At 49.9% G+C, this 25276-nt stretch overlaps 1 protein-coding gene across 1 annotated transcript in view; it reads left to right on the top strand.

The window, feature by feature from the left end:
• LMNA (lamin A/C) overlaps positions 1-25276 on the top strand; it is a 68001-nt gene that overhangs the window by 15624 nt on the left and 27101 nt on the right. Inside the window, 2 exon segments of the mRNA XM_007535439.3 lie at positions 7648-7873; positions 8380-8489. The gene's annotated coding sequence lies outside the window, so the exon portion shown is untranslated.

Below are 25276 nucleotides of genomic sequence, written 5' to 3' on the forward strand. Positions count from 1 at the left end.
ACATCACTCTGGCACATGTGCTGCTGGGGACTAAACTCGGGACCTCATGCTTGAGAGTCCAATCCACTGCACCACCTCCTGGTCTCTCTCTTTCTCTCTCTCCCCTCTTCCAGGATTATCACTGAGGCTCCATGCCTGTAGCCTTTTTTTTTTTTTTTTCAATTTTTTTGGATAGGACAGAGAAATTGAGAGGGGAGAAGAACATAGGGAGAGGAAAAGACACCTGCAGACCTGCTTCACTGTTTCCTTGCTGATTGGCCCCCCCCTGCAGGTGGGGGAGTCACAGGTTGGAAACTGGATCCTTAAGGGGTTCTTAAGCTTCATACTATGTGCGTTAACCCGGTGTACAACCGCCCCCTTCTTTTTAAAAATTGATTTATTCAGAGGACATAGTGGGGATTGTATTGTTATATGGGAATCTGGGGAATGTTATGCATGTGCAAACTATTGAAACTTACTATTGAATGTAAAACATTAATTCCCCAATAAAAAAAAAGAAAAAAATTGACTTATTATTAGATAGAAACACAAAGAAATTGAGAGGGAAGGAGGAGATAGGTAAAAGAGACGCCTTCAGCCCTGCTTTACCAGTAGTGAAGCTTTCCCCCGCAAGTGGAGGCTAGGGGCTTGAAGAACCCAGGTTCTTGCTCACTGTAATGTGTGTGCATAACCAGATGTGCCACTGCCTGGCCCCTATGTATGTATCTTTTTTCTGTCATTAAAAATAAATAAAAGGGGAGTCAGGCGATAGCACAGCGGGTTAAGCGCAGGTGGCGCAAAGCACAAGGACCTGTGTAAAGATCCTGGTTCCAGCCCCGGCTCCCCACCTGCAGGGGAGTCGCTTCACAAGTGGTGAAGCAGGTCTGCAGGTGTCTATCTTTCTCTCCCCCTCTCTGTCTTCCCCTCCTCTCTCCATTTCTCTCTGTCTTATCCAACAACAATGACATCAATGATAACTACAACAATAAAACAAGGGCAACAAAAAGGGAATAAATAAAAGGGAGTGCCAGGTGGTGGTGCACCTGGCTGAGCGCACATGTTACAGTGTGCTAGGACCTGGGTTCGAGCCCCCCTTCCCACCTACAAGGAGGAAGCTTCACGAGTGGTAAAGCAGGGTTGCAGGTGTCTGTCTCCTCTCTATCTCACCCTTTCCCTCTTGATTTCTGGCTGTCTCTATCCGATAAATAAATAAAGATAATTTAAATAAATAAGAGCCAGGCAGTAGCACAGCGGGTTGGGTGCATATGGCACGAAGCACAAGACCCACTTAAGGATCCTGGTTGAGCCCCCGACTCCCCACCTACAGGGGATCGCCTCACAAGCGGTGAAGTAGGTCTGCAGGTGTCTTTCTCTCCCCTCTATGTTTTCCCATCCTCTCTCAATTGTTCTCTGTCTTATCTAACAACAATGACAGCAAGTAACAACAACAATGATAAACAATTGTAAACAACAAGGGCAACAAAAGGGAAAAAGTAGCCTCCAGGAGCAGTGGATTCGTAGTGCAGGCACTGAGCCCCAGCAATAACCCAGGAGGCAAAAATAAATATTAAAAAAAAAGACTCCTAGGTCCCAGGCTTGATCCCTGGCACCACCATACGCCAAAGCTGAGCATAAGAAGGAAGAAAAGAGAGAGACGGGCGGTAGCGCAGCGGGTTAAGCCCAGGTGGCGCAAAGCAAAAGGACCGGCATAAGGAGCCCGGTTCTAGTCCTCGGTTCCCCACCTGCAGAGGAGTCCCTTCACTGGCGGTGAAGCAGGTCTACAGGTGTCTTTCCTCCTCTCTGTCTTCCCCTCCTCTCTCCATTTCTCTCTGTCCTATCCAACAGCGACGACATTAATAACAATAATAACTACAACAATAAAAAACAAGGGCAACAGGGGTGGGGGTACAGCATAATGGTTATGCAAAGAGTCTTTCATGCCTGAGGCTCTCAAGTCCCAGGTTCAGTCCCCCACACCACCATAAGCCAGAGCTGAGCAGTGCTCTGGTAAAAATTTTAAAAATTAAAAAAAAAAAAAACAAGGTCAACAAAAAAGGGAATAAATAAATATTAAAAAAAAATAAAGAAGAAAAGAGAAACCGCGGGTGGACACACACATGGTAATTGTGATGGACGGACTGACGGACGGATGGATGGAGTGAATTACTCCCTGGCACGCCTTCAGGAAGAAGCTGGCACGCCCAGCGCCGCCGCAGAAGTGGCTGATATCCCTGGCCGGCAGGTGGCGCCCGCGCCCGCCGTATCCCGCCTATGGCCACCTCCCTGGGCCTCTCGGGTCTTCTGCCCCAGCGGCGGAGCCTCAACCCTTCCGGGAGAGTGGGGGTCCCCAGGGGCTCCTCGCCCCGGGCGCCGAGCTGACGCGTGCTGGCCCCTTATGACAGCTGCTCCCTGTGGGGAGGGCGGGGTGAGGCGCTGGGCAGGGCGGCCCCTAGGGACAGGGGACCTGGGGAGGTCGGGGGCCGAGCCGGAGTCGGGGTGAGCCCTGTCTCGGGGACCTGCTCGGAGCAGTGCCCGTTGGCCCGCGAGTCCGAAGCCGATCTAGGAACCAGACTCCGCGGGGACCATGTGGTGACGGCAGAGGAAGGGGAGGCCCCGTCTCTGTGACAATGGTAGTGTTTGTGGACTCCAGGGGCCCCCTCAACCGGCCTGCGGTGCAGTGATTCACTGCAGGGAGGGGCTGGGTGCTGGAACTGGAAGTCCTGCGGTGACTTTGGGGTGCTCAGAAAAGCTTCTCTAAAGCCAGGGCCCTGGGCCTGTGTCTGCCAGGTACTAGAAGGAAAGTAGAGCCAGCCGAGAGGAACCCAGATGTATGGAGGCAGTCTCTGCTCACTGCACATGCACATCTCGCTCTGCTCACAACTAAGCAACTGGAGTGACTGTCACCCCAGTTCAAAACCCAGGAGTCCAGAGACCCGAGCCAGGGTGACACAAGTTGGACAAGAGTAGCAAAACTACCTCAGAGCCCAGCCTGGGGCATGTGGAATAGCTCACCTGGATAGTGCACGGCTTTGCCATATATGTGGCTCAAGTTCAAGCCTGGCCCCCACTGCATGGAAGGAAGCTTTGGTGCTGTGGTGTGCAACTCTCTCCCTCTCTCTTTCTCTCCTTACTCCCTCTCTCTCTATCTTTGAAAAAAAAAAAAAGTCAGCCTGGAACTTCAGTGCTCCTGCTGGTCTGACTCTAAGCTCATGAAGACTCAGGAGGAGATGGAAAGACCCCTCAAGCACCCCCCAGTCTCCTGCCTTACCTGCTCTGCAAGGACCCCAGCACAGATAATGAGTTAGACAGATGTGGGCCAAAAGCTGCACCCAGCCTGTCTCAGAGAACAGACCCCCTCACTTTTCTCTCAGTGTGCAAATTTGTATGAGTAGCTGAGAGAGCACATCCCCTGTGCCTGCCCACCTAGTGCTTGGCTATGCCCAGGCATTCCCCGCTCGCTCTCCTCTCATTCTTATTTAGCTGTGGGTCCCCACAGTTTCAGTATGAAAGTTGGACAGGAGGGAAGCCCTTCCCTCCCCATCTCTCCCCTTGCAGCAGCAGAGATGGGGTTAGAGGAAGCAGAGTATTGGAGATTAGTCAGGCTGGCCCATCTGTTTCAAAGGTGAGGAAACTGAAGCCTCGAATAAGGGAGTGATTTCTCCAGGGTCAGGGGAGTGCCTCCCAATTCTGGGTTCTCGGGAAGGTGGCAGGCAGGTAGGCAGAGTGACAGGTGGCAGCAGATTAAGTGGGGTAACTGCCCACTCTTCCTACCACTCCTGTTTCATGGGGACTCCTGGCCATGAGGTCATTGAAAACACTGAGCCTGTTGGCCTGGGTGCAAGTCACCCTCTGTGAGCCCCACTCATAGTGTGGGGCACCCCACCACCAGGACTGCAGGGAGGACAGATGAGGTGCTAGGCAGGGAGGCTTATGAATTACAGGGTGGCCTAATGGACTTGCCTGTCAGGAGGTATCTAAGGCACTAGACCTTAGTAGTACAAGGAAGGGATGTGAACTTTCCACCTGCTCGGTACAGACCTCAGTTCTCTTCCTTGTGGGTGGGCAGCAGGTTCCTGTGGACCCCAGGGGTACCCAGAGGCTGTGGGGAGCTGAGCACTAATTAGCTCTTGCTCCCTAATTGGGCTTAATTGTCTTCTTGTGATCAGCAATTAGGAGGCTGCCACAACTAGCAGATCTGCTGGGGAGAGGACCACAGAGGCAGACAGGGAAGGGTGTTCCCACTGCTCAAACCCATACCAGAACCCCTTGCCCCTGTGAAGGGGGACCCAGGAGGCTTCAGTCCTCCCCCTGGACTGTGGGTCCTCTTACCTCAGTTTATCCACTCTTCCCCACACACTTCCTGACTTTTCTCCCTAGAGGAGACCTGGCTTCCTGTGGTGGGGCTAACAGTTTGGGGGTCAAGGATCAGAGACTTCAAAGACAAGTCTTTGGGGACTGATTGAGTTCCAGCTCCATCAGTCACTGGCCTGTGACCTTGGCCCCTTTGGACTTTGCTTCCTCACCTGCAAAATGGAGCCAATAATAGCAGTCCCTCCCTCGCAGGTGTGTAGGGCACCTGTATTCTTTTTAAAAAGCCCTGGGCAAAGTGAGCACATGGGATGGGCTTCTATTAGAATCCCCACTCCTTGCCAGGTACACAACCCATGCTGGAGTATGACCCCCCACTGCATGGAAGGAAGCTTTGGTGCTGTGGTCTTTCTCTCTCTCTCTCTTTCTCTTTCTATGTCTTCCTAGAAAAAAAAGAATTCCCACCCCCAAACCTCAGCTTCCTCACCTATAAAATGACAACTTGAAGTGTTATTTACTGAACAACATACAAAAAGGCTTGACCTAGTCCAAGACCGGCTACTGATTGAAGTACTGAATCCTTCAGACATTGGTAGTGTCAAAACTCCCAGCTATGCCTCCTCTCCACCCCCAGACCACCAAGGCCACCATAGATGGTCTTTAAGGGTGCCTCCCCAGCCCTGACTCCTGGAATCTTCCCACCCCTACCACCGGGCACCACAGTTCCAGCCACATAAGCCTCTCTGCAAGGCCCCTGTTATGGACCCAGAAGTAGGGCTGGAAGTAGGCTCCTAGCCCATTCACTTGAGCTTATCCCCATTCCATAAAACAGGGTAACAACCCTGTAATGCTCATCTCCCAGGCTCCAGAGGTAATGTTTCATTAGTAACAGGGCCAGCTAGAAAGGCAGGCAGTTATATTGTTGTGGAGGAAAACATATATATATATATATATATATATTTTTTTTTTTTTTTTTTTTACCAGAGCTCTGCTCAGTTCTGGCTTCTGGTGGTACCAGGGACTGAACGTGGAAACTTTGATGCCTAAGGCATGAAGGGCTTTTTGCAAGGCCAATATTCTGGCTCCCTAGCCTCCCACAAGCATTGTAGAGGGCTGAGCATACACAGGCTCCTCTGTACACAGGAATGTGGCATTTGGAGCTTCTGGGTGGAGCTATGCTGGGCCTACAGGAAAGGCTGGCTCTCAGGGCAGAACCTCCTTTTCTGTAAGCCAGTGGGGCACCTGGTAGAAAGCACCAAGGACAGGCCCTGACACATTGTGAGCACCCCACAGTGAAGCAGTCTTACCCAGCCCGGGCTGCCTGCACTGGGGAGAGTCTAGCCACAGCCCAGAGTCAGTGAGGGGAGGAGCCAGGGGTCCAAGGCCAGGGGAGGCTAGAACAAGGTGTTGGGGGTGGGGTGGAGCTAAGGTTGTTTCATACATGTAGTGCAGTCTGTATCTCAGCCCAGTGCTGGGTGTTGGGGAGTGTATATGCAGGATAAGCCAGCCCCTGCAGCTCTGACTCCTAGGAGTGCCCCTCACATGTCATGAGCTGTCAGGATCTTCTCCAAGACTCTAACAGTGAGCTGATGAGAGAACACATGCGTCAAGTCCAGGAAGGCAAGCTTAGAAGAGACATTAGGTGTGGCCTGGGAAGTGGTGCAGTGGATAAAGAACTGAGCTTTCAAGCATGGAGTCTGGGTTCAATCCTTGGCAGTGCATGTGCCAGAGTGATGGCCCGGTTTTCTCTCCCTCTGCTTCTCCACTCTCTCACTCATAAATAAAAAAATATTTTTTTAAATTGCTAGAAGAGGGGGCCTTGCAGCAGCACACCCAATTAAGTGCACATAGTACTATGTACAAGGACCTGGGTTTAAGCTCCTGGCTCCCCATCTGCAGAGGGTACACTTTACAAGCCATGAAGCAGGTCTGTGGGTGTTTATCTCTCTCTCTCTTTCTCTCCCCCTCCTTTCTCAATTTCTCTCTGTCCTACCCAATAAAGTGGGAAAAAAATGGCCGCCAGGGTGGCTGGGTGGTAGTGCACCGGGTTAAGTGCAAATAGTGCAAAGTGCAAGGATGCCAGTTCAAGCCCCCAGCTCCGCACCTGCAGGGGGCTTGCTACACAAGCCATGAAGCAGGTCTGCAGGTATTTATCTTTCTCTACCCATCTCTATCTCCCCCTCATCTCTCAGTTTCTCTCTGTCCTATGCAACAACAGCAGTAACAATGGAAAAAAGATGGCCTCCAGGAGCAGTGGATTTGTTCATAGTGCAGGCACAGAGCCCCAGTGATAACCCTGAAGGCCAAAAAAACGAGAAGATGGGGGTGGGGCAGGTGGTAGTACACATTGAGTGTACACATTACAGTGCACAAGGATCTGGGTTCAAGCCCCTGGTCTCCACCTGAATGGGAAGCCTCACAAGTGATGAAGCAGTTCTACACATGTTTCTCTGTGTCCCCCCTCAATTTCTCTCTGTCCAAAGTAAATAATAATAATAAAACACCTAGAAGATAGCTCACTGTGTAGAGTGCACACTTTGCCAAGCACAAGGACCTAGGCTCTTGTCCTAGGAGTAGGTAGCATAATGGTTATACAAAGAGAATCTCATGCTTGAGGCCCCAAGAATCCCAGGTTCAATCTCGTGCACCACCATAATCCAGAGCTGAGCAGTGCTCTGGTAAAAAATAAATAAATAAATTTTGGGGGGGAAAAAGTCCCTTGTCCACATATGGGAACACCATGCAAAAGGAAAGCTTTAGAGTGATGCTGTGATGTCTCTTCTCTTTACTTCTCTACTCTCACATACCCTCTATCTGAGAGAGAGAGAAAAACCCAGTTGGGTGTGGTGGGATCACAAAGACATAAACCCCCAGCAAAACACTGGGGAGCTGAAGTTTGCTGGCTTCATGGGATGTCTTCTCCCCGCCCCCCCTCCCTCTCCCTTGGCGCCTGGTTGCCTGCCTCTCTCATCCAGCTTGGCTTCTGTGAGAATGTGATTTGAATTAACTCTTGGGAGAAAAAACACAGAAAGCAGGAAAGGGGGGCCCTGGGGAGGGGGCAGTGAGTCATGTCTCCATGCAGATTTTCCAAACTTTCCGCTAGAACATTGGGAAAACCACACCCGTGCAGCTGCCAGCTTGAACCAGGCCGTGTGTGTGTGTGTGTGTGTGTGTGTGTGTGTGTGTGTGTGTTTGGGGTGGGGGGGGCGGTGAGGAGGCTGCATGCCTTCCCTTGGCCTTGGAGCCCTGGGCCTCTGCTTCCTGGGGGCCTGGGAGCTGAACAGTCTCTTGGAGGCAGGGGCTACAGTCTGGGGTAGGAGCTACAGTCTGTCCCCTGGACATGTCACTCCTTCCTTCCAGGGTGGACTCATGGGGCCTGCAGCCACTGTGGCCAGCCCTCCAACCCTCGAGAACCTTGTCCAGCAGCAGGGAGCCAGGGCTCCGGGCACCTCCTCCGGGCCCCAGCAGCCTCCTCTTTCAGCCCTTCTGTCACATTTCTGGACCTCAACTCCTAGAGGCCCTGTGGATTGGGGTGCAAACCTCCTGAGCACCAGGGAGAATATCTGCAGAGATCTCCCCCGACCAGGTGGGTAAGGATGAGAGTCTGTGTGCTCCCCATGTGTGCACCGGGGTTGCAGCAATCTGGTGCTCCAGGAAAAGGGTGTCAGGCCTCTGCAAACTGAGGCTCAAGGAGGCTGTCCAGGGGAGGGACAGCAGTCTGGGAGAGAGTGGAGGAGGACACTTATGCCCCTAGCCAGCTCTTGGAGGCCCTCGGTCCTTGTCTTTTCCTCAAAAAAAGCTTTGAGGACTTACTGGGGGGGGGGGGGGGTCTCAGACTTGCTGCTGCAGCCTCCTCCTGGCTCTGACTAATCCTCCCTGTACCTGTGCCAGCGACAGCCCACACCACATGGGCTACATCTGGCTCCTTCCTCACACCCCTGCCCCACCCTGCCTACCCCACCTCCCTGCCCTGAGCCCACAGCAGGGTGTGTCCCAAAGGCCCCCATCTTTGGTCTACAAGGCCCCCTCAACTGCCCCAGCAACTGAATGCCACCAGGTCACAACTCCCCTGCCCCCACCTCTCTCTTCTAGGCAACATCCTCTGAACACCGTGTTAACCCTCCGTGCCCCCTCCCTCCCTGGATCCTGACTTCAAGGATAGCCACCCTCAGCCCACCTCCCACAGAACTGCGTTTTGCAAGGTTTGAGACCCCTCCAGCTGTGCCAGGATGGAAATCATGCCCCTGCTTCAGCCCCCTGCCTTTGACCAGCCTGGGTGTGGAGGGGTGAAGTGGGCAGAGATTACCTCAAGATAAGTGTTCCAGGGGGGGATTATAGGGGTGGGGGCTGAGGAGCCTGAGATGGTCCCCCACTCTGCAGTTCTGAGCAGGATGGAAGGAGCTTGAAAGGCCCTAGAGCTACTGGCCTCCCTCCTGTCTCCTCCCTCCTTTCTCTTCCCTCCTCCCTCCTCCCTCCTCCCTCTCTAGCAACTGTTGCTGGGTAAATATTTGCCCTGGCCAGAATCTGAGTCTGGAGTGCTGGTGGCAGCCCCAGGCAGCTGCCCCTTCCCCAATTCCTGGCCCCCTCCTCTCCCTAGCTCCCATCCAGGGCCCCCTGTCTGACCTTCAGCTGTGTGCCTCTGCACCCCACCCCTTCATGGCAGAGCTCATCTCCCTGTACCTACCCTTATGCCCCCTCCCCATACTCACATGGTCCATCCGCCCTGACTCATTGAGTAAGCTGGGGGATGCTTACACCTGGGGGACCACCCACCCCCACCCAAGGCTCTTGGTGAATCACCCCAGGAGCTCCAGCAGGAAGCATGCCCCCAGGCCCTGTGCCCAAGAGCAGCTCCCCATGCTCCAGGAGGAGATCATTAGGGATATGGGATGTTTTGATGGACATCTTGTCTTTCATCCCCAAGCCAGGAAGCTAGGCTTCAGGAAGTCGGTAGTGTTCTCTCCGCCTCTGGGGGCAGGATTGAGGGGACCCTGGCCAAGAGGAAACAGATGCCCCCCAGCCCCTCCCTAGGCAGCTGGAACCTCAGCCTGTGCATCCTGCCTCTCCCATCCAGGCTCTGCTGCCCCACCCTGCCCGAAGAGCTCTAGTGGGTCTAGGGTCCATGTGAAGTGGGGGTCAAGTTCTCAGGGTGCTCTGGAAGTTTTTTACTTACTGGGTAGAACAGGCCAGTGGGCATTCCTCTGTGGTCAGCAGTGGTCTGGCTTAGGAACAGGGGACAAAAGGATCTGGGGACTTGGGCTAACGTGAGCCTAGAAATGAGGGGTCTGGGCTGACTTGTGAGTGGCCCAGGTTTGAGCCCTGCACCACAAGGGAAGTGTTACAGTACCTTAAAAAGCTCATACTATGGTGTCTCTATATGAATGAAATAGTGGCCAGGAGGGGCTGGGGAGACAGCCTAGTGGTTATGCAAATACCTTTCAGGCCTGAGGCTTTGAGGTCCCAGAGCAGTGCTCTGGTAACAAAACAAACAAAAGTCCTAGAGTAGTGGAACTGTACATGTGAGAGGCCTTACCTCTAGCTACACACACACACACACACACACACACACACACACACACACGCAATAGGAAATAACTCATCTGATAGAACTCACACTTCACCATGCTTTAGAACCTAGGTTCCAGCCCCTGCCACCACACGGGTGGAACAGGCAGAGGAAATAGGAGTTGTGGGTCTAGTGCTGTGGTCTCTCTCTCTCTCCCCCTCCACCTAGATAAAAAGAATGAGTGGATTAAAAAAAAAAAAGACTCAGGCTAGAGAGGTACCACTGCAGTTTATGCAACAGACTCTCATGTCTGAGCCTCAGAGGTCCAGGTTCAACACCCAGTAGCACCTCAATCCAGAGCTGAAGGGGGGGGGGGGGAGTGGAGGTAGGGGCGGAAGAAAGAAAAAGAAAAAGTCCACAGAGCACAGGCATAAAAATCACAGGGAAGGCATGGCAGGGGGAAAAAATGAAGAAAAGAAAAAGAGAAAGGGGATTCAGGCCTGCAGGTGCTCCACTCCCCCCCCCCCCCCGCCCCCAGCTTCCAGGCAGAGGAGCAAGCTCAGGTCTGCTCAGGTCAGGCATCTGTACCATCAGTAGAAGGTACATATGTGGAGGGTCCCCTGGATGTGCTCCTAGGGGTGAAGCTGTCCCCGCGTGCTGAGAAACCGGCCTCCTCGGAAAGTCAACTATACGACAGTAGCTCAGATAGGTTTGAAGCTCGGGGGGGGGGGGGGGGGGGGGCGGGGGCGGGGTCGGGGTCGTTTGGGAGGAGGAAACCCCTTTTCTGCATCACTTCTCAGAAGTGCAGAAGTGGGGGCCTCGAGGACCCTTTCTGGCTCAGTGTTTCAGTTGTTGTGCTTCTGTTTGTTTCCTTGGCAACAAGGAGAGGAAACCCCATTTCGGCGCCGGGGAGGCCCCAGCAACTGCACACACAGACAGAATCACAGCTGCCACCCACACGCAGGCGCCTGCGTCAGCGCCGCCGCCTGGGGGGGAGGGGAAGGGGCGGGGCCGGCCTGCGCGGCCACCGCGGGGGCGGAGCCCCAAGTGGGGCGGGGGGCGGGGCGGGGGCGGGGCGGGCTGTTGGCTGGCGCGGCCTAGCCTGCTTCGGTAGGTAAATATAAATACAAATAGGTGGGCGCACAGGTGGTTAGAGAACATTGGCAATGGGACTCCCCAGACCCAGGTGGATTTCCAGGAATTCTGTTAGGGATTGTTTTCTTGCGCTCTTCACTGCAGCGAGCTGGGATGGAATGAATCTGGAAGTAGACTCCTGGCTCATTTCTTTTTCTCTCTCTTTTTAAAACTATATATTTTATGGGGGCTGGGCAGTGGCGCAGTGGGTTAAGTGCACATAGTACTAAATGCAAGGACACGCTCGAGGATCCTAGTTTGAGTCCCGGCTGGCCACTTGCGGGGGGATGCTTCACAAGCGGTGAAGTAGGTCTGCAGGTCTCTCTCTCTCTCCCTATCTTCCCCACCCCTCTCAGTTTCTCTCTGTCCTATACAAGAAACTGGAAAAAATGGCCACCAGGAGCAGTGGATTCATAGTGCCTGCACCAGCCCCAGATCATACATATATATAACTTATTGGATAGAAACAGAACTTGAGAGTAGTCCAGGAGATGGTGCAGTGGATAAAGCATTAGACTCTAAAGAATAAGGTCCTGAGTTCAATCCCCGGCAGCACATGTACCAGAGTGATGTCTGGTTCTTTCTCCTATCTTTCTCATGAATAAATAAATAAAATCTTAAAAAGAAGAAGAAGAAACAGAAATTGAGACGGGAGAGGGAAATAGGAGAAAAAAAGGGGAGATACCTGTAGCACTGATTTACCACTTGTGAAACACCCTTTGCAGGTGGGAACTGAGGGCTTAATCCTGGGTTCTTGTGCATTGTAATGTGTACTCTACTAGATGCACCACTGCCTGGCTTGTTCTTTTCTTTTTTCTTCTTGTCGTCATCATGTTCTTCTTCTCCTTCTCCTTCTTCTCCCTTTTCCTCTTCTCCTTCTCTTTCTTCCCTTTTTTTCACTGGAACTCTTCAAAAAATTTTCTCTTTTTTTTGCCTCCAGGGTTATTGCCGGGGCTCGGTGCCTGCACCATGAATCCACTGCTCCTGGAGGCCTCCCCTCCCTTTTGTTGCCCTTGTTTTGTAGCCTTGTTGTGGCTATTATTATTGTTGTTGGTGTCGTTCGTTGTTGGATAGGACAGAGAGAAATGGAGAGAGGAGGGGAAGACAGAGAGGGGGAAAGAAAGATAGACACCTGCAGACCTGCTTCACTGCCTGTGAAGTGACTCCCCTGCAGGTGGGGAGCCGGTGGCTCTAACCGGGATCCTTCTGCCTGTTCTTGTGCTTTGCGCCACCTGCGCTATTGCCCAACAACCCCCCAATTTTTTTATTATCTTTATTTTATTTATTGGATACAGACAGCCAGAAACCAAGAGGAAAGAGGGTGATTGAGAGGGAGAGACAGAAACACCTGCAACACTGCTTCACCACTTGCAAAGCATTCCCCCTGCAGGTGGAGACTGGGGGCTTGCACCTGGGTCCTTGTGCACTGTAACATGTGCGCTCAACCAGGTGCACCACCATCTGGCCCCAGAAAAATAGACACCTGCAGACCTGCTTCACTGCTTGTGAAGTGATCCTCCTGCAGGTGGGAAGCCTGGGGCTCAAACCAGGATCCTTGAGCCTGTCCTTGCACCTTACACCATGTGCGTTTAACCCGCTGTGCTACTGCCTGCCCCCCCAACCCTTTTTAAAAAATATTTATTTATTTCATTTTTGTTGCCTTTATTGTGGAACTCTTTACTTCCATGTTTCCACTGTTCCTGGTGGATGGATATATATATATATATATATATATATTACATTTTTAAAAAATATTTATTTAGGGAGTCGGGCTGTAGCCCAGAGGGTTAAGCGCAGGTGGCGCAAAGCACAAGGACCGGCATAAGGATCCCGGTTCGAACCCTGGCTCCCCACCTGCAGGGGAGTCGCTTCACAGGCGGTGAAGCAGGTCTGCAGGTGTCTGTCTTTCTCTCCCCTTCTCTGTCTTCCCCTCCTCTCCCCATTTCTCTCTGTCCTATCCAACAACGACAACAACAATAATAACTACAACAATAAAACAAGGGCAACAAAAGGGAATAAATAAAATAAAATATTAAAAAAAAAATTTTTAATTCTAAAAAATATATTTAGTTATTCCCTTTTGTTGCCCTTGTTTTATTGTTGTAGTTATTATTATTGTTGTTAATGTTGTTGTATAGGACAGAGAGAAATGGAGAGAGGAGGGGAAGACAGAGAGAGGGAGAGAAAGACAGACACCTGCAGACCTGCTTCACCGCCTGTGAAGCGACTCCCCTGCAGGTGGGGAGCCAGGGGCTTGAACCAGGATCCTTACGGCGGTCCATGTGCTTTGCACCACCTGCGCTTGTATACTTTAATTTTAATGAGACCTAGAGAGAGAGACCAGAGTACTGTTCAGCTCTTGTTTATGTTGCTGCTGGGGATTGAACCTGGTACTTTGGAATTTCAAGCATGAAAGTCTTTTGAACCTTTTTTTATTTTAACCAATTTTGAGTAGAGACAGAGAGGAACTGAGAGGGAAGGGGAAGATAAAGCAGGAAACACCTTTCACTGCTAGTGAAGTTTTCCCCCTACAGGTAGGAACTGGCATCTTGAAGCCCAGTTTTCGTGCACTGTAATTTGTGTGCTCGACCAGGTGTGCCACCTTTCCCTATACCCCCTGCAGGTGGGCTTAAAAATTTTATTAATGGGGAGTTGGGTGGTAGCACAGTGGGTTAAGTGCAGGTGGTGCAAAGCACAAGGATCAGCATAAGGATCCATTCCGGGGTTCTGGCTCCCCACCTACAGGGGAGTCGCTTCACAAACAGTGAAGCAGGTCTTCAAGTGTCTCTTTCTCTCCCCTCTCTGTCTTCCCCTCCTCTCTCCTCTTTTGGGACTTGCTTATGTCATCTGTCATTTGTGTGTTCTTGAGCAAATCAGTTAGTCTGCCCAGGCCTCACTCCTTGATCTTTTTTTTTAAATATTTTTTTTCTTTATTGAGGTTTTTTTAAAAAATATGTTTTTACTTATTTTTGTATAGGGACATAAATTCAGAGGAGAGGAGGAGATAGAGAGGGAGAGAGACATCTGCAGCCCTGCTTCACCACTTATGTAGCTTCCCTCTGCAGGTGGGGAACAGGGTCTTGAACCTGGATCCTTCCACATTGTAATGTGAGCGCTTAACTAGGTACACCAGTGCCTGGCCCCCTTACTCCTTGATCTGTATGATGGGGTTAAGGCCATATGCCCTCTGCACCTCAGAGAGACAGAGATGATTGAGGGAGTCATCGTGATTGTGACAGGGGCATCACCAGAGAGACCTGTGTGGGTGTGAGGTGACAGAGTTTGGTCCTCTACTCATTCTCCAGTGACTGAGCTGGGGGGTAGGATGGGGGCAGTTAGACCTCCCCAGATCAGAGTAACATCAATGTCTGGCCCTGGAGGTAGACAGCCCCTTAGCCTCTTGCTGACTGGGAAGATAGTGCAGTGGTTATAAAATAGACTCTCATGCCTGAGGCTCTGAGGACCCAGAGTCAATCCCTGGTAGCACCATGAACCAGAGCTGAGCAGTGCTCTGGTTTAAAAAAAAAAAGAAAAAGAAAAATCCTTCCTTCTCAGGGCCTGAGTTGTCAGTCCTGAGCCTGCATCCTTGCTCCTTGCTGAGGCTAGGTGGGAAGACACAAGTCACCTCAGTTTTATTACCTTAGACCACTTACTCAGGGCGGGGCTCCTGAAGTAGAAAATGAAGACAACAGGGGGTCGGGCGGTGGAGCAGTGGGTTAAGTGCACGTGGCGCAAAGCACAAGGACTGGCGGAAGGATCCTGGTTTGAGCCCCCGGCTCCCCACCTGCAGGGGAGTCGCTTCACAGGCGGTGAAGCAGGTCTGCAGGTGTCTATCTTTCTCTCCCTTTCACTGTCTTCCCCTCCTCTCTCCATTTCTCTCTGTCCTATCCAATAATGACATCAATAACCACAACAAGGGCAGCAAAAGGGAAAATAAATATTTTTTTAAAAAAATTAAAAAAAAAAAAGAAACTGAAGACAACAATCTCGCCCCAAGAGACGGAGCAGGGAGGGGAGAGCCCCTAGACAGGTGCCTGGCACATGGGCCACTTAGAGAGCTGGCCTGAGGTCACACTCAGAATTCTAACAACCACCTGTGTACCAGTGACTCAGCAGAACTGCACTTGTTAAGAGTATTTGACCCTGTGTTTAGTGAGTGAGTCAGGTGGGACCCTCCCTGGACAGCACAAAGTGAGGCATAATTGCACCCCCCTAGGGGTTTCTGACACCTCTCCACCTCCACCCCCACCTGTCCAGAATTAAAGTCTGATAGGGAAGGCCTAGCTCTCTGAGTCAGGCCACACGGTATCAAAACCCCAGGGTGGTTGCTTGCCATAACCTTTGCTGTATGCCCTTATATATTTGGTTCTCAATGACATTTGATGTCATTGTCCTGACAGGACATTTGAAGACTTTTTTTTTCTTTCTGCCATCAGGATTACCTGCTTGGCTCCACCACTCCTGGTGGCCTTTTTTTTTTTTTTCTTTTTATAGAGGGTGAGAGACAGGGAGAAAGAAGGAAAAACATCGGCAGCACTGTTCCACTGTCTGTGAAGCTCGCAGATGGGAAGAGACTTATTATTACTACTACTATTATTATTATTACCTCCAGGGCTATCAATGGAGCTTTGTGCCTACACTACACATCCACTGCTCCTGTGGCCATTTTTTCGATTTTTTTTTTTATAGGAAAGAGAAATTGAGAGGGGAAGGGAAGATAGAGAAGGAAAGAGAAAGAGACACCTGCAGACCTGTTTCTCCACTTGCGAAGTGACCCCCCTGCAGGTGGGGAGCCGGGGGCTCAAACCGGGGATCCTTGAGCCTGTCCTTATGCTTTGTGCTATGTGTGCTTCAGCTGGTGTGCTACCGCCCAGCCCCCAAGATTTATTTATTTGTTTCTTTGTTTATACAGGCAAGAGAAAGAACTAGAGTATCATTCAGGCCAGATATTGAACTTATGATCTCATGCCTGCAAGCCCAGCACTCTAGCCACTGTGCCACCTCCTGGGCTGCTGAATACCGTTTTTTTTTTTTTTTCCCTCCTCCAGGGTTATTGCTGGGCTCTGTGCCTGCACCATGAATCCACCGCTCCTGGAGGCCATTTTTTTTTCCCCCTTTTGTTGCCCTTGTTGTAGCTTCGTTGTGGTTATTATTATTGCCCTTGTTGACGCAATTCGTTGTTAGATAGGACAGAGAGAAATGGAGAGAGGAGGGGAAGACAGAGAAGGGGAGAGAAAGACAGACACCTGCAGACCTGCTTCACCGCCTGTGAAGCGACTCCCCTGCAGGTGGGGAGCCGGGGCTCGAACCGGGATCCTTACGCCGGTCCCTGCGCTTTGCGCCACATGCGCTTAACCCACTGCGCCACCGCCCGACCCCCCTGAATACCATTTTTGACTGTGACAAGTAGGAGATTGAGGTACCACTGGCATTTAGTAGGTAGAGTCCAGAGGTGCCACAAATTCAGATGAATAATTATTATCTGAAGGCCCAGGTTTCTTCATCTGTAAAATAAGGTTAATAATAGTATCAATGGTCTGGGAGATAGCATAATGATTATGCAAAAGACTTCCCTGCCAGAGTCTCCAAGGTTCCAGGTTCAACCCCCTGCACCACCATAAAAGCTAGAGCTGAGGGAGTCGGCGGTAGCGCAGCGGGTTAAGCGCAGGTGGCGCCAAGTGCAAGGACCGGCATAAGGATCCCTGTTTAAGCCCCCCCCCCACCTCCAGGGGAGTCGCTTCACAGGCGGTGAAGCAGGTCTGCAGGTGTCTGTCTTTCTCTCCCCCTCTCTGTCTTCCCCTCCTCTCTCCATTTCTCTCTGTCCTATCCAACAACGACGATATCAAGAACAGTAATAACCACAACAATAAAACAAGGGCAACAAAAGGGAAAATAAATAAATAAATAAATAAAAAGTAGTTAAAAATAAAAAAGCCAGAGCTGAGCAGTGCTATGAGAAATAATAATAATAACAACAATGATAGTTTCTTTTAAAAAATATTTATTTATTCCCTTTTGTTTCCCTTGTTTTATTGTTGTAGTTATTATTGTTGTTATTGATGTTGTTGTTAGATAGGACAGAGAGAAGTGGAGAGAGGAGGGGAAGACATAGAGGGGGAGAGAAAGATAGACACCTACAGACTTGCTTCACCAGTTGTGAAGGACTCCCCTGCAGGTGGGGAGCTAGGGGCTCAAACTGGGATCTTTACACCGGACCTTGCACTTTGTGCCACCTGTGCTTAACCCACTGCCTGACTCCCAACAATGATAATTTCTACCTTGTAGCAACTACCGAGGAAGTTTAAAGTCATGTGAACAATTTGTGTCTAATAATTGTCAGTACAGCATAAGTAGTTCCTATAGGAATAATTAGTTTATTTGTTTGCTACTAGGGTTTTAGCTTTTTGTTTTGCCACTAAGGGCTTCATGTATGATGATTCCACTGCTCCTGGTGGATTTTTTTTTTTTTTTGATAGAGGGAAAGAGTCAGAGGAGAAAGGTACACAGAGAGAAGAGATATCACAGTGCTGCTCCACTGCTTGTGAAGCTTTCTCTTTGCATGGTGCTCCCACATGATGTCTGGGGCTTGAACCAGGTCCTTGGGCATGGTAAAGTATGCACTCCACCAGCTGAGCTATCTCCCAGCCTGCAGAAATCATTGTCAGTATACCTCTGCATTCTCTCCTGGCCTCATCTTCTGAGCTCCACTCATGCTAAGACTAGTGCTCAGATTTGTTTCTTGCTTCACATGCTCATACTCCCACCTCTCCCTACCCCCTCCTCCCACTCTCCCTTGCCTCCTCTCTGGGGGTCCAGTAGCTCTCAGCTCTCTCCCATCCAGACCTCTGCAGACTTCCTCCCAACATTGCCCACGCATCCCTCCCATACACCCAGCTAGAGTGGCAAAAGATAGTGAAGCTGCCCTGGACCTACGCCACGCCTCTGGGGCCAAGCTCTGTACTGGGTCGATTCCTCCCACTCAAGTTTGGGCGAAGTCAGCCTCACCTGGAAATCAGGGACACATGCTCCATCCTGTGAGGAAGTTGTATGGAGCAGAATGAGACTACATGTGAAAATATACAACTGCAGCAGCCTGTGAGGTGGCACAGTAGATAAAGCGTTGGACTCTCAAGCATGAGGTGCTAAGTTCAGTCTCTGGCATGGCATGTACCAGAGTGATGCTTCACCTCTCTCTCTCTCTTTCTCTCATTACTTGTGATGCTCTGGTTCTCGCTCTCATTAACAAGTAAATAAGTCATTAAAGAAATCATACAAATGCAAACAGTGAAAATGTACCAGTGATTCACACTTAAGCATTGTCCCAGTGTCAGAAACTGCTTGTTACCCAACAAACTGCATTAAAATATTTTATTTTATTTTATTTTATTTTGCCTCCAGGGTTATCGCTGGGGCTCGGTGCATGCACCACAAATCAACTGCTCCTGGAGGCTATTTTTTTTCCCCTTTTGTTGCCCTTGCTGTTTTATCATTGTTGTGGTTATTATTATTGTTCTGATTGATGTCAACTCTGGCTTATGGTAGTGCTGGGGATTGAACTTGGAACCTCAGAGCCTCAGGCATGAAAACCTTTGCATCACCACTATTCTGTCTCTTCAGCCCACCAACTGCATTTTTGTCTTGTATCACAGAGAGGCAGAGAATGAAAGAGATCACAGCTCCAAGGCTTCCTCCAGTAAAGAGGGTTTCAGGTTTGAAGCTGGGTTGTAGCAAAGTAGCACACTGTTGTGAATAAAACTGCTATGAACATGAGGTTGCATATATTCCTTTGAATCACTGTTGTTATATCTTTTTTAAAAAACTTAAAAATTTTATTTTATTTTAATTTATTTTCCTTTTTGTTGCACTTGTTTTATTGTAGCCATTATTGTTGTTGTTATTGATGTCGTCGTCGTTGTTGGATATGACAGAAATGGAGACAGGAGGGGAAGACAGAGGGGGAGAGAAAGATAGACACCTGCAGACCTGCTTCACTGCCTGTGAAGCAACTCCCCTGTAGGTGGGGATCGGGGACTTGAACCAGGATCCTTACGCAGGTCCTTGTGCTTCGTGCCATGTGTACTTAATCCACTGCGCTACCGCCCACTGTTTTTATATCTTTTGGGTATATGCCTAGTAGTGGAATTACTGGATCATATGGCTCTTTCTTTCATTCTCTCTTTCTTTTTTTTTTTAATTAAAAAAAATTTTTTTTAAATATTTATTTTATTTATTTATTCCCTTTTGTTGCCCTTTTTTTTTTTATTGTTGTTGTCGTTGTTGGATAGGACAGAGAGAAATGGAGAGAGGAGGGGAAGACAGAGAGGAGGAGAGAAAGATAGACACCTGCAGACCTGCTTCACCGCCTGTGAAGCGACTCCCCTGCAGGTGGGGAGCCGGGGTTCGAACCAGGATCCTTATGCCGGTCCTTGTGTTTTGCGCCACCTGCGCTTAACCTGCTGCGCTACACCCCGACTCCCAATTTTTTTTTTTATATTTATTCCCTTTTGTTGCCCTTGTTGTTTTATTGTTGTAGTCGTTGTTGGATAGGACAGAGAGAAATGGAGAGAGGAGGGGAAGACAGAGAGGGGAGAGAAAGATAGACACCTGCAGACTTGCTTCACCACTTGTGAAGCGACTCCCCTGCAGGTGGGGAGCCGGGGTTCAAACCGGGATCCTTAAGCCGGTCCTTGTGCTTTGCGCCACCTGCGCTTAACCCGCTGCGCTACAGCCCGACTCCCTCATTCTCTCTTTCTTTCTTAGCTCTCTGTACATCCTATGGCAATGATTTTTATTTATTTATTTATTTTCCCTTTTGTTGCCCTTGTTTATCGTTGTTGTTATTGCTGTCATTGTTGTTGGATAGGACAGAGAGAAATGGAGAGAGGAGGGGAAGACAGAGAGGGGCAGAGAAAGATAGACACCTGCAGACCTGCTTCACCACCTGTGAAGTGACTCCCCTGCAGGTGGAGAGCCGGGGGCTCGAACCGGGATCCTTATGCCGATCTTTGTGCTTTGTGCCACCTGCGCTTAACCCGCTGAGCTACGCCCGACTCCCCATGGCAATGATTTAAAAATTTTTTTAAAAAATTATCTTTATTTATTGGATAGAGACAGCCAGAAATAGAGAAGGAAGGGGAACATAGAGAGGGAGAGAGACAGAGAGACACCTGCAGCCCTGCTTCATCACTCATGAAGCTTTCCCTCTGCAGGTGGGGAGCAGGGGCTCGAACCTGGGTCCTTGCACACTGTAACATGTGCGCTCAACCAGGTGCGCCACTGGCTGGGCCCTCATATGACATTTCCATTTGTATTTGTTTAAGGATTCTCCATAATGTTCTCCAACTGGTACAACTGGTGGTTGTACCAGTTTGCATTCCCACTAGCAGTGTAGTAGACTTGCTCTTTCTCCACATCCTCTCCAACATTTATATTCTCTTGTTTTATTGATGGAGCCCATTCTCACAGGTGTGAGTTGGAATCTCAGTATGTTTTTTGATTTCCATTTTTCTAGTGCACTTTTGTTTATGTCTGGGCCATGTGTATCTCTTTTTTAGAGAACTGTCTATTCATATCTTCTGCCCACTCTTTCATTGGGTTGTTCTTTTTCTTTATCTGTATTATTTATTTATTTGCCTCAAGGGTTATTGCTGGGGCTCAGCGCCTGCACCATGAATCCACTGTTCCTGGAGTCCATTTTTTCCCCTTTTGTTGCCTTTGTTGTTGTAGCCTTGTTGTGGTTATTATTATTGCTGTCATTGATGTCGTTGTTGGATAGGACAGAGAGAAACGGAGAGAGGAAGGGAAGACAGAGAGGGGGAGAGAAAGATAGACACCTGCAGACTTGCTTTCCTGATTGTGAAGCGACCCCCCTGCAGGTGAGGAACTGGGGGCTCAAACTAGGATCCTTACCCCAGTCCTTGCACTTCGCACCATGTGCACTTAACCCGCTGCACTACTGCCTGACCCCCTGGATTAGTTCTTTATAGATGTTTGTCTGAAGTGTAGAATGCAAATATATTTTTCTATTTGATGTGTTTCCTGTTTATCCTTATGGAATTTTCTTTTGATATGTAAAAGCTTTTTAATTTGATGTAGTCTCATTTATTCACTTTTGTCATGGGATCAGAGTCTCCAAATAAGTCTTTAATGTTAAGGTTCTGGGATGTTTCGCCAATGTATTCTTCTGTGTATTTTATACTTTCAGGTCTGATATCCATATCTTTGATTCATGTTGAGTTAATTTTGGTGCATGGTGGTCTAGTTTCATTTTTCTGTATGTGGTTCAATTCACCCAATACCATTTGTTAAAGTTTTTCTTTTCCCCATTAGGCAGTTTTGGCCCCTTTTTCATATTTAATGTGCCTACACATGTGTGATTTCACTCTTTACTATTTCAAACAGAGACAGAGATGGAGAGAGAGAGACACCACAGCATTGCTTCACCATGTGTAGAACTTGTCCAGGTGCTGTGGTACTGCCATATGGTATCAGTGTTCAAACCTGGGGCTTCAAACATGAAGTGGTGCACACTTTACTGGGTGAGTTAGCACCCAGTCCTGGGGCCAGAGGCTCCAGTGATTCATTTAGGAATCACTGAGCAAATCCTGGGACACACACATGGCAAAGCACCTTCCTAGGGGTCGGGCAGTAGTGCAGTGGGTTAAGCACATGTGGAGCAAAGCACAAGGACCAGCATAAAGATCCTGGTTCTGGGAGTCGGGCGGTAGCACAGCGGGTTAAGCGCATGTGGCGCAAAGCGCAAGGACTGGCATAAGGATCCTGGTTCGAGCCCCCAACTCCCCACCTGCAGGGGAGTCGCTTCACAGGCGGTGAAGCAGGTCTGCAGGTGTCTATCTTTCTCTCCCCCTCTCTGTCTTCCCCTCCTCTCTCCATTTCTCTCTGTCCTATCCAACAATGACAACATCAATAACAACAACAATAATAACTACAACAATAAAACAACAAGGGCCACAAAAGGGAATAAATATATTTTTTTTTAAAAAAAGATCCTGGTTCAAGCCCTCAGCTCCCCACCTGCAAGGGAGTCGCTTCTCAGGCGGTGAAGCAAGTCTGCAGGTGTCTATCTTTCTCTCCCCCTCTCTGTTTTCCCCTCTTCTCTCCATTTCTGTCCTATCCAACAACAACGACATCAATAACAATGATAATAATAACCACAACAATGGTAAAACAACCAGGGTAACAAAAAGGAAAAAATGGCCTCCAGGAGCAGTGGATTCATGGTGCAGGCACCGAGCCCCGGCAATAACCCTGGAGGCCCAAAAAAAAAAAAAAAAAGCACCTTCCCAGGTGAACTATCTTGCAAACTATTTTTATTATTGCGAATGGGAAGGTGGCTTCACTTGTAGAAGAAGGGACTCCCTGGTATGAGACCTGCAGTGTTGCGTGTACTAGAATAGAGAAGCCCTGGCTTCTCTCTTTCAGTGTGAAACTTTCTTTGCTCATCTGATATGAAAAAAAAAATTAATTTAAAATTTCAAAATGATTTTTATGTATTTTATCAGAGAGGGAGGCCAAAGTATCACTCTGGCATATTCAGTGGATCTCCTGCTTGTGAGACCAGAACTCTACCAGTGCTCTTTTAAAAAATTCTATTATGTGTGAGAGACCTGAGTGCTGCTCAACACTGACATAATGTGGTACCAGGAATTCTGGGATTGAAACTGCAACCTCTAGGGCCTCAGATATGATCTCAGAAGACTGAACTATCTCCCTGGTCTTTGAACCACTGCATTCTTGTTTTGCACTCTAATGCTCCAGCTTCCAGGCTTCTGGAATCTCCACCCTTCTCACCCCCCCCCCTTTTTTTTAATGTGAGCACTGTTCAGCGTGAGCACTGTTCAGCTCTGGCTTCTTGGCAGTGTTGGAGATTGAACCCAGGGCCTCAGTTCCTCAGGCATGTGGAGTCCATTTGGAGTCGATTATCCAATCGTAGTTTTAAAATTTTTTTTTATATTTTATCTATTTTTAAAATATTTTATCTATTTATTTTCCCTTTTGTTGCTTTTGTTGTATCCAGCATAGTCTTTAGCCACTTGTTTTTGTTTTATTTTTTTATTTTTTAACCAGAGTACTGTTCAGCTCTGGCTTATGGTGGTACAGGGGATTGAACCTGGGACCTTGGAGCCTCAGGCATGAGAGTCTGTTTGCATAACCATTATGCTATCTACCCTCCGCCCAGTCTTTAGCCACTTGTGCTTGGCTCTATTCCCTTTCTCCTTCCCTGCTGGTAGGCCTCTGGTAGGTGCAGTACCTCAGGCCCCAAGTCTCTGTCTCTGCTAGCCACCTCATAGGACAGCCCTTCATATACTGTGGCCCAGGTGATTCACAGCAGTGAAAGGCAGAACTAGCCCCTGGTCTCAGTCCTCCCCCTGACAAGCTCTGCTCCTCTGGATCTGCCTCCCAGCTCGCTCCTTCTCCTGGAGCAGTCTGGGCCCTGACAGGGAAAGCACACTGCTGGCTTTGGGGAGGAGGGAGTGCCCAGAGTTAAAATTGACTGTTAAGGTTGGAGGCTCACTTTGAAGTTTAGATGCAGGATTGAGGCCATTTGTGGGGGAGGGGGCAAAGGGGAGGGCTTCTGGAAGGAGCCCAGAGCCTCCTTTCCCCAAAGTTGGGGAGGCCCAGAACAGGAAGGGTTAGGTGAGGTTTTGCTTCCCTAGCCAAGAAGAGGAGCCAGGCCAGGAGAAGGCTGGGTGGGTTGGGCAGGGGCCAGGGGCAGGGGCTCCATGTGAGGGGGGCTGAAGTGGTGGGAATAGCAGGAGCCCCATACTTTTTATTTTTTATTTTTTTATCAGAGTCCTGCTCAGCTCTGGTTTATGGCAGTGTGGGGGATTGAACTTGGGACTTGAGAGACTCAGGCATGAAAGTCTCTTTGCATGACCATTATGCTATACCCCCACTTCCATCCTTCACATCTCACTGGCTCTCCCACCCTGTCTCTGCTCTGCTCTGGAAGAGAGAAGAGGGAGAGGCAGAGCATGGGCTTTTGTTTTGTTTGGGACATGAAGGGTAGGGGCCACACCCTGGGAATGAGGACTATGGTGCACCCCTGATTCTCAGCTCATTCACTGTCAAGAGGTGGGCACTAAGCAGAGTCTTGCTGTAGCCCCCCATGCCCACAGCCCACTCATCCCAGGTGAGCCCAAAGCACAGGCCCTATCCAGTCCTGTTGTCCCTGGTGCTGCGAGGGGTAGGGAGGACATTATTTCATTTCTAGGTCCCTGCTGGGAGGCATATGGCTCTGTGGCCTCAGCTCTGCCTCTGGAAGAGAGAGGAGTTTTCTGCTGCTGGTTTGGGACCAGGATCAGGGCCAGGTGTGGGAGGCTGACTATAGGAGGCTGTGGTGAGGCCTGAGGATAGAAGATCCTGGCTGGGCCAGCCTGGGACCTGGGCCATCCTGTTTGGTGACAAGGCCTAGCTCTGCCCTAGACTCAGCATGAAGCTGTCCAGAGAGGAATGTCCAGATAGGTGGTGACCTACACAGAAGCCAGGCTGCAGAATCCAAGCACTCCTTGCCACTTCTCCCCACCTCCAGGCTGGAAAGCCAACAGGGGTTGTCCAGTCCCCTTCCCAGCTTCCCTTTCCAGGCCCCGCGGGAACCACAGAAACCTAGAACCCAGTGTCCTGGCAGCGTGGTGCTCACACGTACAGCACTCATGTCTGTTTTAAATTAGTCATTAAAAGCAGTTCCGTCCTAGGACTGGCAGGGTGGAGTCGGGAGCAGAAACAGACTAGACTGGGGTAGAAGCTGGGGGCCTGTGTTTTCCAACTGTTAGGGCTCAAAGGGAGAGCAAGTGTTGGGGGGCAGTGCCCAGGCCCCAATCTTGACTTTGTCTTGGGGCCTGAGATCAATGCTTGGTCTTAGTATTGGGGTAGAGAAAGAACTGGGGCAGAATAGATGAAAAGAAGGGACCCCTACCCTACCAAGGTTAAGGGGACAGAGAATTCAGGGTTCAGCTACAAGCCGCTCCTGGCCTCCAGGGATCTCCGGGACACTTCTTCTGTGCCCCACCCTGGCATAATAAGATGCAGCTTTACACGGGCTGCCCACACTGTGGGAGGGGGAGAGGTGACTCACTGTAAGTGGGGGGGGGGGCAGCGGTGGAAGAGTGAGTCACCCTGATGGGCATGAGCCTTAGCCCTCCCTCCCTGCCATTTTCCTAGATCTGCATGGCTTTACACCCACTTTTTTGGTCGCCCCATCTTGCCTCTTTGCTCACCCACTCGCCCACCCCCCCCCCCCCAGGATTGAAGCAGTGGGGCAAACAGGCATGGGAGACGTTAGCTGTCAGGAGCCCCGCTAGATAAAGCCCTAGGGGGGCTGGGGGTGAG

This window comes from Erinaceus europaeus, chromosome 11 (assembly GCF_950295315.1).
Source record: "Erinaceus europaeus chromosome 11, mEriEur2.1, whole genome shotgun sequence".
Classification (NCBI taxonomy): Eukaryota; Metazoa; Chordata; class Mammalia; order Eulipotyphla; family Erinaceidae; genus Erinaceus; species Erinaceus europaeus.